A 16,839-nucleotide genomic window follows, 5' to 3' on the forward strand; every position below is an offset into this window, starting at 1 on the left:
CAGAAGCCTGAGCTAGGGGAAATGCAGTGACACTCGATGCCTGAGGGACAGGCCTTGTAAGGCAGAAGAAAAGATTGGTGCTGGGGCTGCATCATTCTGAAGGAAGAAGTGGTATCTGAGGAAGGGCCTGGAACCCCTGACTGGAGAAATAGATGAGGGAGGGTTGTGGAGAAAAGGTTCACATATCATTAGATATCACACAAAGGCAACACAGTTATGTTTTCCCCTTTAGAAATTTTATTTAAAAAAAAAAAGCAACAGAAAACAAAATCTAACTAAACAAAAGTACAATTCCTTGTCTCCCCCACCTTCATAAAGCTTTGGAATAAATACCTGAGTCGTCCAATAAGAGAGTGGCCAATAAGCAACTCTCAAAATTTGATATGCATACAGTCTGGGGAAAATAGTGAATCCGTGTGGCAGAAACCCTTAAAACTGACATCCACCTAACGAGTCGCCAGGTTAGCAGATGCTATTTTTTCTATAAAGCTCACCAGAGCTCACAGCGCACCAGAAACTCAGGTAGCAGAGGTCCTCTTAGGGACTTCCGGGGCCACGAATTGAGCTGCACGCTGACCAGGGTCAATGCCATCTGTTCCCAAACCCATTTATGCTCATCATACTTCCTGATGATGTAATTCCATCATTGTGAAAAGCAATAAAATGTGAGTGCAAAAAGAAGCTTTGTTCTTTGACAACTGACGTATACTTTGGAAAGGCTTGATAAGGACAAGTCATACACATGAAAATTGCTATTGAGTCAATGTGGGAACATGTGAAAAAATATTGAGAAAAAAAATCATAAACATCTTAGGATATGTCTGTACTCAGATTGCCTTGAAGTTCTTACTCTACTTTAAAGAAACTAGAAATGGAAGGTTCCAGTAGAATGTAAGCTCTTTGATTACAGAGACCTTGCATTGTTCACTGAGGTATCTCCAGCACCTAGAATATTCCTGTAGTGGCATATTATATGTATATTTATTGAGATACTTATAGAGATTAGTGCAGTAGAGACAGACTGGATTGAGAAGTCCTTCCTTTGAAACTTCTCTGACCTAAGAAGCTACAGTGAAGACACGTGAAGGTAACAAGCACCTCCCCCATTTCAGACTACATTGAGATTCTTTGGATTTGAATATTCTTCTGTGTATTAACCTTATGACCTTGGACATGAGCACACTTCTCTAAGGTAGAATTCCCAACTGGTGGTAAGGAATGAGTTATAGGTCTGCTAAGAATGTGATCTTCTCAATGCTTGGATTAGCCAGGTAAGGTCCAGGACAGTCAGAATCTCTGAACCCATCACCTCTGGTGCCAGCAGCCTTATTTCTTTTCCATAGTCAGATATATACAAATTTGCACATATGTTTGTATACATAAGTATATGTGTATGTATATATACATTTTTTCAATGTTCTATATGTATCATAACATGGAAAAAGTTGGAAGCACTGAGAGTCGCAACTTTAGACAAAGACAAATATTGTATGATATCACTTACATGTGGAATCTAAAATAGGACACAAATGCACGTATCTATGAAACAGAAACAGACTCACAGACATAGAGAACAGACGCATGGTTGCCAAGGAGGAGAGGAGTGGAGGAGGGATGGAGTGGGACTTTGGAGTTAGGAGATGCAAACCAGAATACATAGGATGGATGAGCAACAAGGTCCTACCGTATAGCACAGGGAACTATATTCAATATCCTAAGATAAACCATAGTGGAAAAGAATATTAAAAATAATGTTTGTATATGTGTAACTGAATCACTTTGCTGTGCAGCAGAAATTAACACAACATTGTATATCAGATATGCTTAAAATTTTTTTTAAAAAGGAGTTGCAGCTTTACTTCCTCAGCTAAACAATCCTGTTCTTTGTCCACAGGTTGTTGTGAGGATCACATGTGTGACATGCTTTGAAAACTGCTGATGGTTATACAAACAGGCGGCACTGTGACAGACCAGGTGTCAATCAGTAGCACAAAGAGAGTTCGATTTCATGTCTCCAGCCCTAGTTTCCTCCCCAGATTCCTAAATCAACAAAGAAACAGGAAGAACTAAAAAAAAAGAAAAAGATGGCATCTAGAGGTCCAAACATTACCCTATTTTTGATAAGTCTGTAACAATAAGTGTAACTGTAGACAGGTGAGCTTCCCAACACTGCACTTCCAACACTCTAATGACCAGTTCACCCAGCCAGTCACAGGAACCTCTGGACCATACTTCCAGGCCTCACACCAGAGGAAATCTTGTCCCTGGAATTGCAGAGCAGAAAACATACTCCCTGTGTGCAACTTACTCCCAAAGACAAGGGAGGACTGGTTCATGCACATCAACTTTACTCTCCCAAATTTACCTATTAGCTATGTCACTCCACCTCTCCTAGGAAGGAATGTGTGAAGGGGAAAAGGGGTTGCAGAAGGGATGCACTAGCTGAGCTCTTCCATGTGGAAGAATGCACATCAGATGCAGCATCTTGAGATGTGAGAGAAGAGTGTAGTCTCTTTCACCTGCTCTTTCCTGGCAAACACGGTCAGGGAGGCACTGGATTTTTGTTCTACCACCAACAAAAGTCTCAGTGCTCTGCCACCAACTTCCTGGGGACAGAGAAGCAGGAAGTGGGACATTCATCTTGCCCAGCCAGATCAAGCAGGGACAGTCTGGCCCTGGCAGTGGTTTTTTGATCCCTGAATATGGGTAAAGGGTGTGATTCTGGAGTCACACTTACTGTGATGCCTTCTTGATTCCCCCAGCTTCTCTGCCCTGATACAGATAACAGCCACCTGGCTAATGTTTCTGCAGGGTTCTGCTGGTTACTGTGGGAGGTAGAGCCAAGACCTTCTCCTCTAGCCCATCCATAAATGTTTAAGCACCTAATTTTCTAAATTAAACCCTTTTCTGCTTAGAGTGTTCCAGTGGTGTCTGTTATCTGAAACATAACAGTGGTTGAAGAACATTTTACCAGTATTAGCCTTTCCCAGAAACCTTCCTCCCTCTCCCCTTCCCATCTTCCTGCATTGGTTCTTCTCATTTCTTATTGACCAGCATTGGGTCACATGCCTATAACCTAAAACTATCACTGGCCAAAGGAACACAAGTTCCCTGCTTGGATTATATGAATCATCAAATCACCAGACTGGAATGATGAGCATTCCACTTATCTACACCTGTATTTTCCCACTTGGCAGCCCAGCTCTACTTATTCTTTGTCTTGGGGTCCAGTGTATAGAACTGAAAGAGAAATTGTCAACATACAAAGGCGAACCTTCTTTTAAGCTACCCCTCCAGACTCCTAGGTTCTTCTCTTCTTATAATCTAGGCTGTTTGAGAGTTCTCTTGTCTTGAACTACACAATAAATATCCGTTGAATTGAATTGATTTAATTTCTGAGTCTAGCAGTTTCATAGGCAGCCCTGGGTTAACTACAAATAAGCTACTATTTATAGAGAGCAGACCACAGAGCAATTACACTGAAGTTATAGGCTATTGAAGTCCATATCTTAGAATGGTGGTAGGAAATTCAGTGGAACTTACTGCCAACCCCTCCCCTCCAACTCATTACTTGAAGAACACAGACCTCTGGTGCCCTTGAAAGAAGGAGACTGCTGACTTTCTCATGGTCACCTGGGGTTTTTTTTCTAGGGTAATCAAATCTTTTCTCTTTTCTTAGTCTGAGATGGTGATGTCATTTTTGAGTGTTCTAGTGATTTCTATTAAAAAATCTTTCCTCTTGGAGATTCGGGTCAAATCAGTGAATATACAGAGTATTCACTTCATGCAAAGAACACTTGGGGCTGTAGAGTATATACCTCAGTTCTTATCCTCAAATGATTTATAATCCATTGGAGCAGGGGCAAGAAATGCATAGATAATGATTTTTCTTGTTTATTTTTCACTACCCAGCTCACTGTAGTGCTGGAGAAGACTCTTGAGAGTCCCTTGGACAGCAAGGGGGTCAAACCAGTCAATCCTACAGGAAATCAACCCTGAATAGTCACTGGAAGGACTGATGCTGAAGCTCCAGTGCTTTGGCCACCTAATGTGAAGAGTTAACTCATTGGAAAAGACCCTAATGCTGGGAAAGCTTGAGGGCAGGAGTAGAAGAGGGCAACAGAGAATGAGACAGTTGGATGGCATCACCGAATCAAAGGACATGAGTTTTGAGCAAACTTCAGGAAATAGTGAAGGACAGGGAAGCCTGGCGCGCTTCAGTTCATGGGGTCGCAAAGAGTCGGACACGACTGTGTGACTGAACTGAACGATAATTGCACATGGCTTTCTAATGGCTCCTGTGGCCAAATGGCACAGGCACAGCTGGACAAGACAGCGCCTGAACAACAACAGCCTCGCTCACTGAAAGGATACTTACAATTTGTACTTCTGAATCATCTGAATATGTGTGTTTGGGGAAGCAGGAAAGAATTTTACTTCAGCTCATAAAAAATCTACAGAAATCTTGTAAGTCTTTTTCTGGAGTTTGAATGAAACCACTATTTCAGGTCCAAGAGAATTGCTGGTCATGATCCCTTTAGGGTCCTCTGCTTGAAGGGCAACAACTGTGTCTATTTTAACCATTTTTAAAATAGTTATCACAGCTGAACTGTTAATTCATCCCGGCAGGGTCTTGATAACCTTTCTCACTTGTCTATCTGCAGTTTCCCATGATTCCATGTTCATCTGCCCTGGCTGCCCTGCCCAGGGGTCTCTCCTCAGCTACACTCAGCCAGTACATCTGTTTCCATGTCATCAGTAGCTTCTCCTAATATTGAAAGTCCCTGAGGACATCCCACCTATGAAAATCAATTTCTGGTGAAAACAAAAAGAATTTGAAGGAGAGGTGAAACTCAAAATTCTTTAAGTCAAATGAGACTCTTTTGTAAAGTCATGTCACCTGATGAGTTCTCAACCCAAGGCATGGCAGTTAATTTGTGCAGACGATAAAAGTTCTCAGGGTCAGTGAGGAGGGACCATTAATATCCAAATATGTGAGCTGGGTCCTATGCGTGTATACTAGATAAACGGTGCCTAAATATTTGTTATACGCTGAATTGTGTGCCCCAAAATTCATTTGTTAAAGTTCTAACCTCAAAATATGAATTATCTCAGACATCTGAGTTACCTTACCACGTAACAGCATTTGGAGATAAGCCTTTAGAGAGGCGATCAAGTTAAAATGAGTCTGTTAACAAAAGCCCTAATCCAATCCAGCCATCCTTATAAGGAAACGAAATTCGGAGGTACAGAGACACCAGATGTGTGCACTTTCAGAAGAAAGGCCATGTGAGCACACAGCAAAAAGTTGCCCGCCTACAAGATAAGGAGCAGGGCCCCAGAGGAAACCTGACCTGCCCACACCTCGATCTTCAACTCCAGTCTCTGGAACTGTGAGAAGACAAATGTCTCTTGTTTAAGTCACCCAGCCTGGGCTTTTTCATTATGGCAGCCCTAGCAAACTCGAACCACATTTATTACAGAATGCTTCACTGTGGTGTTACAACAAAGATAAGTTTCTGCAATGCTTTCAAGTGCTCTGGATCTGGGTGATTGGGATTACAAAATAAAGCCCAACTGACTGACAGCAGAGAGAGCAGACTTTGCTAGAGGGAAGCAAATGGGCAAGACTTTCTACAGTCTCAGGAAATTATACCCCTTGGCGCCTGTAGCTGAATTTTCTTACCCCTAAAAATGATTTTTTTTAATGTTTCTTTTTCTTTTCACTCCATATCCTCTTCTCTCCCCCCTCTGCTACTCTTCCCTATTAACTGCACCCCCTACACGACCACATCCATTTGCCCTCCAGCAAGCCCTGACATCCATTTCTAGCTTTGCTGAATAAAAGATAAAATAGCTATTGTTTTGTTTTGCTTTTAAGGCTTTAAGTAGCTCTCCCCAGCCAAAAGTTGGGAGCTAGTTTTAAAACCTTGTCGTAAGGGTAAGACTTTCAACTCGGCTTCTCATCAGTTGAGAAGATGGGCTCAGAAAAGCAGCCAGTCATCCCGAGGTACCAGGAGAGGGTTCATTATGGGAGAAAAACACCTGAAGGCTCTGCTAAGGGTCCTTCCATTTCCAGGGCAAAGGGGCACAGTGGATGAGGCTTAGGGAGGACACCTATCTGAGTGGAGCAGTGAGAATCTCTGCTGAGAGCTTGTGGCGCTTGGAGCCAGGGAAGCCCCAGTTAGTGACAGCGGGAGTCTGTCTCCCACTGTGGGTACCATGGTGCCAAGTTCCTCATATAAGGTGGTGGACTTGACTCTGGGAGACCTAAAGAAAGTCATTGCACTCTTCTGACTCTGAACTATAAAAAGTTCTACTTCCTGACTGTCAAGTAAGATTAGACCAGATGAGTCACTTTCCATTGCTTTTAATGAACTTTTGTAAAAAGAACTGTGAAAAGAGCTATAATGTGGAAAGAACTGTCCTTAAAGTCTTACACAAAAGGTCATAGTAAAAACAAGCATACACATTGCTGGCTTAGCTCAGGACAGAGTTCCATTTGCCCTCACCTTGCCCAGCACTCCCTTCTTCTCCTTCAAGCAACAACCAAGCACTCTCAGTGGATCTCCTTGGCTGAAGGAAGGTGAAAATCACCAGATTTCATTATCTCTAGGGCTAGGATGCCGAGAAATGTTTAACAACAAACTTGGTGGGGGGTAGTGGGGATGGTGAGTGCTGATTTGTAGTGTTTGTTGACTTTTGTGGTGTAGATACTACTACCATGGCTACTTTCAAGCTACTGATGTCACATCACTGAACTAAAAACCAGCACAGAACTAAAAATAGATAGCCAGCCAATGAAAGACACAATGGCCCCAAGAGGCAATGACCCAGCTCACTCAATAGGCTCTGTACTTCGTTATTTGTGCAATCAGTTGTGAGGATTTATGCCCATCCAATGACATTCTGTCATCCAGTCTTCCATGGAGCAGGAGGTACCAACTGTGGCCACAAGCTATCAGCAATGCACTAAGTTAGTGGGGTCTCCTTAGAGACCATGCAACAGAGACTTCATCTGATGGCCCAAGCTAATCATAAGCGAAAACTCAGTCATGCCAAGAGGCCAACATAGGCTCCACCCAGACCTCCAGGCAGCCATGCTCACACTGCCCTGAGGGCATAATTCACTGTGTCTTACCACTTCTCCTGGTTACTATTTTCTACAGGTAGAATCAGTGTTTAACTCATACTTCTGTCTTTCCATTGTTTTCCCCAGAGTCTTTGAAAATAGCAAGGATATTTAATAGCAAGTAGCTTGGATTCTGAACCAGATTCCTCAGAACCAAAAATTTTAGTTTTCTAGTGGAAGTGAGAAATAGATTTAAGGGACTAGATCTGATAGATAGAGTGCCTGATGAACTATGGATGGAGGTTCGTGACATTGTACAGGAGACAGGGATCAAGACCATCCCCATGGAAATAAAATGCAAAAAAGCAAAATGGCTGTCTGAGGAGGCCTTACAATTAGCTGTGAAAAGAAGAGAAGCAAAAAGCAAAGGAGAAAAGGAAAGATATAAGCATCTGAATGCAGAGTTCCAAAGAATAGCAAGAAGAGATAAGAAAGCCTTCCTCAGCGATCAATGCAAAGAAATAGAGGAAAATGACAGAATGGGAAAGACTAGAGATCTCTTCAGGAAAATCAGAGATACCAAGGGAACATTTCATGCAAAGATGGGCTCCATAAAGGACAGAAATGGTATGGACCTAACAGAACCAGAAGATATTAAGAAGAGGTGGCAGGAATACATAGAAGAACTGTACAAAAAAGATCTTCATGACCAAGATAATCATGATGGTGTGATCACTCACCTAGAGCCAGACATCCTGGAATGTGAAGTCAAGTGGGCCTTAGGAAGCATCACTACGAACAAAACTAGTGGAGGTGATGGAATTCCAGTTGAGCTATTTCAAATCCTGAAAGATGGTGCTGTGAAAGTGCTGCACTCAATATGTAAGCAAATTGGGAAAACTCAGCAGTGACCACAGGACTGGAAAAGGTCAGTTTTCATTCCAATCCCAAAGAAAGGCAATGCCAAAGAATGCTCAAACTACTGCACAATTGCACTCATTTCACATGCTAGCAAAGTAATGCTCAAAATTCTCCAAGCCATGCTTCAGCAATACGTGAACGATGAACTTCCTGATGTTCAAGCTGGTTTTAGAAAAGGCAGAGGAACCAGAGATCAAATTGCCAACATCCACTGGATCATCGAAGAAGCAAGAGAGTTCCAGAAAAACATCTATCTCTGATTTATTGACTATGCCAAAGCCTTTGACTGTGTGGATCACAACAAACTGTGGAAAATTCTTAAAGTGATGGGAATACCAGACCACCTGACCTGCCTCTTGAGAAACGTATATGCAGGTCAGGAAGCAACAGTTAGAACTGGACATGGAACAACAGACTGGTTCCAAATTGAGAAAGGAGTACGTCAAGGCTGTATATTGTCACCCTGCTTATTTAACTTATATACAGAGTACATCATGAGAAATGCTGGGCTGGACAAAGCACAAGCTGGAATCAAGATTGTCAGGAGAAATATCAATAACCTCAGATATGCAGACGACACCACCCTTATGTCAGAAAGTAAAGAAGAACTAAAGAGCTTCTTGATGAAAGTGAAAGAGGAGAGTGACAAAGTTGGCTTAAAGTTCAACATTCAGAAAACAAAGATCATGGCATCCAGACCCATCACTTCATGGCAGATAGATGGAGAAACAGTGGAAACAGTGGCAGACTTTTTGAACTGTGGTGTTGGAGAAGACTCTTGAGAGTCCCTTGGACTGCAAGGAGATCCAACCAGTCCATCCTAAAGGAGATCAGTCCTGAATGTTCATTGGAAGGACTGATGATGCTGAAGCTGAAACTTCAATACTTTGGCCACCTGATGCGAAATACTGACTCATTTGAAAAGACCCTGATGCTGGGAAAGATTGAAGGTGAGAGGAGAAGGGGATGACAGAGGATGAGATGGTTGGATGGCATCACTGACTCAACGGACATGAGTTTGAGTAGGCTCCGGGAGATGGTGATGGACAGGGAGGCCTGGCATGCTGCAGTCCATAGGGTCTCAAAGAGTCGGACACGACTGAGCAACGGACCTGAACTGAAGATCACATGTTGTTGTTCAGTCGCTAAGTCTTGTCGCATACTGTGTGCCCCTCCTTCTCTCCTGCCTGGGGCTAGGCTGAGACTTTCTGCGTCACAGGAGGCATTCTGGAGATTTTGCAAGATCAACATTAAATTTACGCTCAGATTAAGACGCTGCCCCCAGGCCCCATGATGCAGCCAGTCCCTGCTGAAAACCACCCTGTTCATCGATCAGGGTTCCCCAGAAACCACACTCTGCTGCTAGTCCTGGTGTCAGAGGGTAAAATGGGAACAGTAGGAAGTTCAGCAGGTTAAACCAAGCTCTGAAAGTATTCTTGATTCTCAGTCATCTAGGCTCAGGGGTGCAGAAGACGGTGTACAGCTTAAATCATCTGAGAAACATTCTAGCTATTTCTACAGAAGAGACGATACAGCCTCACATTCAAGGCACTACAGCCGTCTCATGGATGCAGAATCCCTTTAAGAACATCTATAGGGTGACTCGGTAGTGGATGCTATTATAGAGCACAGAGAAAGAGAGGCTGAGGGGGCGGGAAGTTAAAAAGAATGCTGGAATGCAGTAGAACCTTTCAGGGAAAGGTTTCTAGAAGTAGTGAGTAGATTGCATAAAAATTAAAAATATTTTCTTGGTACAAGTTCAATACATGCCCATGACAAACAAATCAAAAAACATAGACAATAGACAAGCAAAGAAAGGGACTTTTAAAAAAAAAAAAAACCATCTACAATCTCGCCCACTCAAACACAACTTCTGTTAACACTCTCAACACCTTGACAACCAGATTTTGCAGGAGGCAATGTGCCAAGCTGGAGCACAGGTTGTGTGGAGGGCTGGGAAATGGCTGGGGGAGGAAGTGGTCCTGGCATTTTTTAGTCTATGCTGGAAGTGATAAGAAATCTATTTGATGGGATTAGGAGGTAGAAAGTTTAGGAAGAAGACTAAAAGAAGATCTCTCAGACCAGGAAGAGAGGAGAAACAGGCCGTAGTACCAAGGAGCCCATCTAAATAGTGACAAAATTAAAATACTCGTAACAGCAATAATAGCAAACATTTGTTGAGAGCTTACCACATATAAGACATTGTGCTGAGCACTTTATAGTCCCTCGTCTTATTTAGTTTTCATTTCACATAAAGCTTTTCCCAAGCTCATCAATGGATGTTTCTCTTTTTTTTGGCCATACCGCACATCTTGTGGGATCTTAGTTCCCCCACCAGGGATCTAATCACTGGACTGCCAGGCAATTCCTAACATTTCTTACAGAGTATTTTATAGGCTACCTGGGCAGGAGGAGAAGGAGATGACAAAGGATGAGATGGTTGAATAGCATCACCAACTCAATGGACATGAGTTTGAGCAAATTCTGGGAGTTGGTGATGGACAGAGAAGCCTGGTGTGCTGCAGTCCATGGGGTTACAAAGAGTCAGACACAATGGAGTGACTGATATGAACTGAACTGAACTGTCCCGTGGTTAGGCCCCAAGGTGTTTGTTAGATTTGTTTGTGCCATAGCTTGATTGCAGGTCATCTGCAGACCAAAATCTTCAAGTCACGGTCACAAGTGAGCTTGCCCAGAAAATTACTATAAAATGGGGGATGCCCACAGCTATCTTCTGAGTAACCCACAGTCCTGTTTCCTTCCCAAAATGCTCTAAGGGTGAGACAGACTGAGCAAGAGCCCAGCCTAAGACATGAGGCCTGTGGGCTCTACAGGCCCTCACTGTCTTTGGATTCAGTTCAGTTCAGTCGTTCAGTCGTGTCTGACTCTGCAGACACACAAAGGACTCTTTGTCCTTGGGTTAATCATCCCATAACCCAACAGCCTAGAAAGAGCCTTTGGCAGGAGGTGTGCTGGCCTCAAGGCAGCGAGAAGGTAAGTGCAGGACAAACATTCAACAGCACCTGGGAATCCAGGGACAGCATCAAGACTGGGAGAACAGGCTGATAAGGGAAGGTTGGGAGGGAAGAGCCCGCACCCTAGTGTTGGTCCCTTATAACCAAGTGACCTGAGCCAAGTCCTCTGGCCTCTCTGGGCCCTTATCTCTCACATTAGGGAGTTGGCCTTAATGATCTCAAAGGTCTTTCAGCTCTGGGCAGGAAAACACTATCTCAACCCAAGGGGCATATACTGCTGCTCTTGTTTACCTCTGGGACAAGTCCAGAAGCTCCATGCTGCCTGGAGGACTGGGGCAGATACAGGCTGACAGGACCTCCCGGCCACAAGAAGGGTGACCGCCATGGAGGAGGTGGGGAAGACCAGCAGCTGCTCCAGCTCTGAGTTGGTTACCAGTGCCTCCCAGCTCCAAAATTTTATCTCTCTTGATCCTCCCCATTCCCCAGTGAAGTTAGGGAGCCCCAGGCGTGACCACAAGGCAGAGACGGAAAGAATGCTTATGGGAATGGCAATGTATTTTTAAGAACACCCAGGTAGGAAAGGAGCAGCCGGCTTCCCAGGTTCTCAATTCCAGGCTGTGAGGCAGGTTTCACAAATTATGAAGTAAGTTTTTGCAGCAGCTCTAAGGACACACCTTCTTTCTCCTTGACTCATTCTCATTGGCTGGCTGGCTGCCACTCACCATGGAGTCAGCTGTCCTATTGGGCTGAGTTCACCCTTGTCACCTCTGAGGTACCTGTGACAAGAAAACTGTGATATTAATTCACTTGCTGCTTTTTTCCATTGCCTTCTCTTTTCAGGCAGGCATTGCTAATCAGGCTTTTTGTTTTTTCTTGCCTTAAGAATTCTTGCAGAACAGAAAGCAAAAGCTCCTTGAAGCTAATAGATCTTCCTGTCTGGGTAAAAGCCCTGGCTCATTGAGGAGATGATGCAGATATATAGAAGGAGAAGGGGTTGGGAGTAGGAAGAAGGAGGGTTTTGAAGGAAAAGGAAAGGAAACAAGAGAGACAGGAAACCAGAAAGATAGAAAAAGATAAGCAAATAAAAACAAACTGATTATAACACATTCCAGGGTCCAGGGTAAGGGCCAGATCTCAAGAGCACACGAGGCCTTAGGTATGAGTTGCTCAGATGTGTCCAACTCTTTTTGACTTCATGGACTGTAGCCTGCCAAGCAAGAATACTGGAATGGGTAGTCATGCCCTTCAGGGATCTTCCCAACCCAGGGATCTAACAGGGGTCGCCCGCACATTGTGGGCAGATTCTTTACCATATGAGCCACCAGACAAGCCCCATTGAATTTCCAATATCACCAAAGATTTCTGAGCCGCAAGTGTGACTCAAAAACAACAAAGTCACCAAACTAGAAGAGACCTGATGCATCAGGGAACACTCATTATAGACTATGAGCTGATGAGTGGATGGGACACCTCTACACTTACACCCAATTGTGCACTATCTTTCAGGGGCTTGAGCCCCCAAAGTGACAGATTAATCTGCCCACTGAACAGGATTGGGGGTTCAGAATCAGGTTTACTTTGATTAAAGATTTAAAAAAAAAACAAAAACAAAAAAGCAGAGGAATATACTATCCTTAGCTCAGTTAGGTTGTAAAGTAGGAGTCACATCCTGACATGCATAGAAACATGAATGACCCCATTGTCCTGGCAAAGATACCAGTTACATCACCTTAATACCCCAGTCTTATTAGCTCTAAGCTCCCATCAGCTAAGGGAGAAATTATAGTCCCATGCTCTGTTGGTTGGGATGCTCTAGACACAAGTAATAGTATTCTCTTGCTGCAAATAAAGGAAAACTCAGATTCAAACATGTAAAGAAATACACTGTATCACTAATGAGAATCAGAAGTAGTGGGTTCCAGCTGTAGTATAAGGTGTGCTCAAGGTGTAAAGGACTCAGGTTGTCTTCATCTCTCTGTTTTGCTGTCATCAAGATGTTGGTTTTATCCTCCAGCAGGCTCCCTAGGTGGTAATAAGACGCCTTCATCAGACATAATAACATCCCAAGGAAGCAAAGCACACTCTTCCCATGGCTGCTTCTTAGGAGCATGGAAACTTTCCAAAGGTCCCCTGTAGAATTCCTTTCATGTCTCATGAGGCAGAATTGGGTACATTCCTACACTTAAACTGATCTTTGGCAAGGGGAATGGGATTGCCATGGTTGGCTTGAAGGGAAGCTCAAGAGTCCACCACAAAGAACACTAATCAAGTACTTTGCACCTTCCAAAGGCAGGCTTGCCCACTGTGAAGTCAGACAGATATAGTTTATCTGGGATCATTCTTAATTTATGTTAAATGCTTTCTTGGGGACCCTAGCATCCCCTTTTAAAGCCTGGAAGGCACTCAGATTTGCTTATCCATTTCTGAACCCAACATGCGAATGCTGCTCAGGTTTTCTTTCCCGAGAGATTCTTCAGAAGAAACAGCTCCTTAGAAGAACATAATGTCTCAGGAGAAGGGTGACTCATACTCTGTATGCCAGAGAAATCTAACTTCAGATCTGGCTCCGCCAAAACCTCCAGCTTGGGCTCTAGACCTTTTGTTACCTTTTACCTCCAGGGGAGCATAGAGGTGGCTGGTGGCTGTTGGGCCACCAGTAATACATGCTGCATGAGCCGTGGCAGCCACATTGAGAAGAGACTAGTTGTGCTGTTTTTCTCAGAGGAAGGCTGTGTATTTGGCATCATAGTTTCCCCTTCCAGTTACTTAGAATTTTGATATTAACCCCACTTTATGTAAGAGGAAAATGAGGCACAGACTAGTTGTGCTTAATGTCACTCAGCTAATTAAGTGGCAGTGCTAGGAACATTCTTGTTTGAGTCTTTTTATGGACATATGTTTTCCTTTCTCCTGGGTAAATGCCTAGAAATTTAATTGCTGGCTTGGAGTATGTGCATGTCTTACTATGAGAAATGGCTGAGCTGTTTTCCAAAATCACATATAAGTGCTCCAGTTGCTCCACATCCTCATCAACATTTGGTGTTGTCGAGTTTTAATTTTAACTATTCAGTAGGTGTGTGTGTGTTTTAATTTGCATTTCCTGCTGACGACAGAGGAGCCTGGTGGGCTGCCATCTATGGGGTCACACAAAGTTGGACACAACTGAAGCGACTTAGCAGCAGCAGTAGCAGCAGCAGTGATGTTAAGCACTTTTTAATGTGCTTACGAGCCATCTGTACATCTTCTTTTGTGAAGTGTTGGCTATGTTTTTTAAGCTGGGTGACTTTTTTTCTATTATTCAGTCGTAAGAAAGTTTTATATTTTGCTAATAACATTTTTTTGTTTTGCATATACTTTCTCCCAGTCTATGTTTTGCCTATTCATTTTCTTAAGGGTGCAGAAATTTTAAAATTTGATGCAATCTAATAGTTTTTTTTTTCTTTTATGTTTATTGTTTTCTGTAAGCTGTTTTAAAAAATTTTTTTGCCTTCTCCAAGGTTGTGAAGATATTTTCTCATGTTCTTTTCCAGAAGATTTATAGTGTAGTTTTTACATTTAGGTCTATGACCTACCTCAAATGAATGCTTGTGTATGGTGTGAATTAAGGATCAAGTTCATTTTTCAAATGGAAATCCAGTTCTTCCAGTACTATTTGTTAAAAGACTATCATTTTCCCATTGAAGTGAGTTGGCAACATTGTAAAAAAATTTAGCATTGTTAAAAAAAAAAAAAATTAGCCATTTTAATGTAAGTCTTTTTCTCTACTCTTTTCAACTTTGGTCTATATGACTGTTCTTATCCCAATATCCTACTCTCTTGAATACTGTAGCTTTGTAATAGATTTTTAATTCGGGTAGCTTGAGTTCCCTATCTTCATTCTTTTTCAGAATTGTTTTAGTTATTCTAGATCCTTTGCTTTCTCACATATTTTAGAATTTCTTTTTTCAATTTCTACCTAAAAAAAAAACCACCAACAACTCTGCTAGGACTTTGGGATATATTGAGGTAGGTAAGTGTAAAATAAAAAGCCTACAGTGTTTTCCTTCCTATGTGAAGAAAAACCCAGTTCTTCCTTATGACATCTTTCCTTCCTTTACCTCTCACACAGAGCAGGTCCCTTCCAGCCCTGATCTTTTATAACTCTTCAGTCTACAAAGAGGGTATTGAAGCAGGAGCAATAACAGCCTTCAGCCTGTTAGGCTGAGTGCCGAGACTGAATCCTTAGCCCAAGTTTTTGATCCAACCAGTGGGTCAGATTTCTAGGGGCAGAGTGGTCATCAAAGGCCTAGCGGCCCGTGAAGTAGAGGTTTGAGGAAAGACCCAGTGGCCTGTGAAGTAGACGTTTGAGGAAGATGGAGACCAAGTTTGTCCTCCTTCCTCCTGGATGAGCTGTGTAGAAATAACAATTTTCTCAAGATTTTGAGTTCATACCCCGCAAGGATTCTGTACTCAGTCCCAACATGTGTAAGGTTTTCCAACAAAAGAAATTCTCTGTGACACCAGATGGGTGTCCTACAATTCAACTCTGACACTATCTACCTGGAGATAGGGTCAGATTCTATGGGTTAATGGCTCAGTTCTACAAAACTGCCCTGCCTGCCTCCTTCCCTCCACTTCACCCAGGTTCAAGGTTGTTCAGGTTATCACCTGGGCTTCTGATCAACTGGCTCACACTGGAGAAAATAGAACATTAGATGAATTATTGTAGCTAGATTGGAGGTTCCAATGACCCCCACCTTGGGTTTGATTAATTTCTTAGTGGCTTATTGAACTCAGAGAAATTTTTTACTCACTCGATTATCAGTTTATTCTAGAAGGGTATAACAGGAACAGCCAGATGGAAGAGATGCTTTGGGCAAAGACCATGCCCTCTGAGTTAGCCACTTTCCCCTCTTCTCCAGGTGTTCACCAACCCAGAAGTTCTCCAAGCCCCATCCTTACTGAGGTGTTATAGGAATTTCATTACAAAGGCATGCTTGATTAAATCTTTGGCCACTGGAGACTGAACTCAATCGTCAGCCCTTCTCCCCTCCCTAGAGATCAGGGAGTACAACTGAAAATGCCAACTCTGTAATCACTTGGTTGGTTACCCTGGCAACAAGCCTCATCCTAAGGCTATCTAGGGGCTTTCCAAAAGTCTAATAAAGACTTTTTTGCTCTCTTCACAAAAACTTCAAATAGTTTTAGGAACTCTGTGCCAGGAACCTGGAGGAAGACCAAATATATATTTCTTATCACAAATCACAACTCACTTCCACCTTAGAATATTTCTCTGCTGGTGTATCAATCCTCTTCAACTTCTCCTCTGTCACAAAACAGAAGGATCCCTCCACGTTTTAAGAGCTAACTTCTCTCCCAAACTTCTGATCCCGTCTCAGTCTGACTTTTCTGTTCCTTCTCCAGGATTTCAAACCTTCCTTCTGAAGTGACCTCTGCCCTGTCTTCAAGCATTCCTGCATTTTTAAAAATCCTGAATCAAGTTCAAATTACCCTTAGTGTCCATTTTACTCCTGCCTTCCCCTTCCAGGATTCTCTCTAGTTTTATGTAACTGCCGCCTTCCTTTCTCACACATCTATTCATTTCTTAAATCCTTGTAGTAGAAGGCCCACCCTTTATCAAATGTTATGAATCATCTGCAACTGACCAAACCCCGTGCCTCATCAGCCCTGAGTTTCTCTTCTCTGTGACACTGTGTCCAGGAGGCTTTCTTTGTCTCCTTCATGGACCTCTCTTTTCCTGTGACTCCCCTTGCCCTGATCTGCTGCTTCTCCTTCCTCTATAACCATTCCCATCATTGTTTCTTGGTCATAGAGAGATTACAGGCCACCAGACAAACAGCCCCAACTTACCATCTGCAAATCTGAAAATTC

The 16,839-nt window shown here is 42.9% G+C and overlaps 1 long non-coding RNA gene across 1 annotated transcript in view; it reads right to left on the bottom strand.

The window, feature by feature from the left end:
- Positions 1–11,493: 11,493 nt before the first annotated feature.
- The window catches only part of LOC112587806, a 103,337-nt gene continuing 97,991 nt past the window's right edge, over positions 11,494–16,839 (bottom strand). Inside the window, exon 3 of the long non-coding RNA XR_003112259.3 lies at positions 11,494–11,744. This is a non-coding gene — a long non-coding RNA (uncharacterized LOC112587806). The remainder of the gene's footprint in view (positions 11,745–16,839) is intronic.

The sequence above is a fragment of the Bubalus bubalis genome, chromosome 11 (assembly GCF_019923935.1).
Source record: "Bubalus bubalis isolate 160015118507 breed Murrah chromosome 11, NDDB_SH_1, whole genome shotgun sequence".
In the NCBI taxonomy this organism is placed as follows: Eukaryota; Metazoa; Chordata; class Mammalia; order Artiodactyla; family Bovidae; genus Bubalus; species Bubalus bubalis.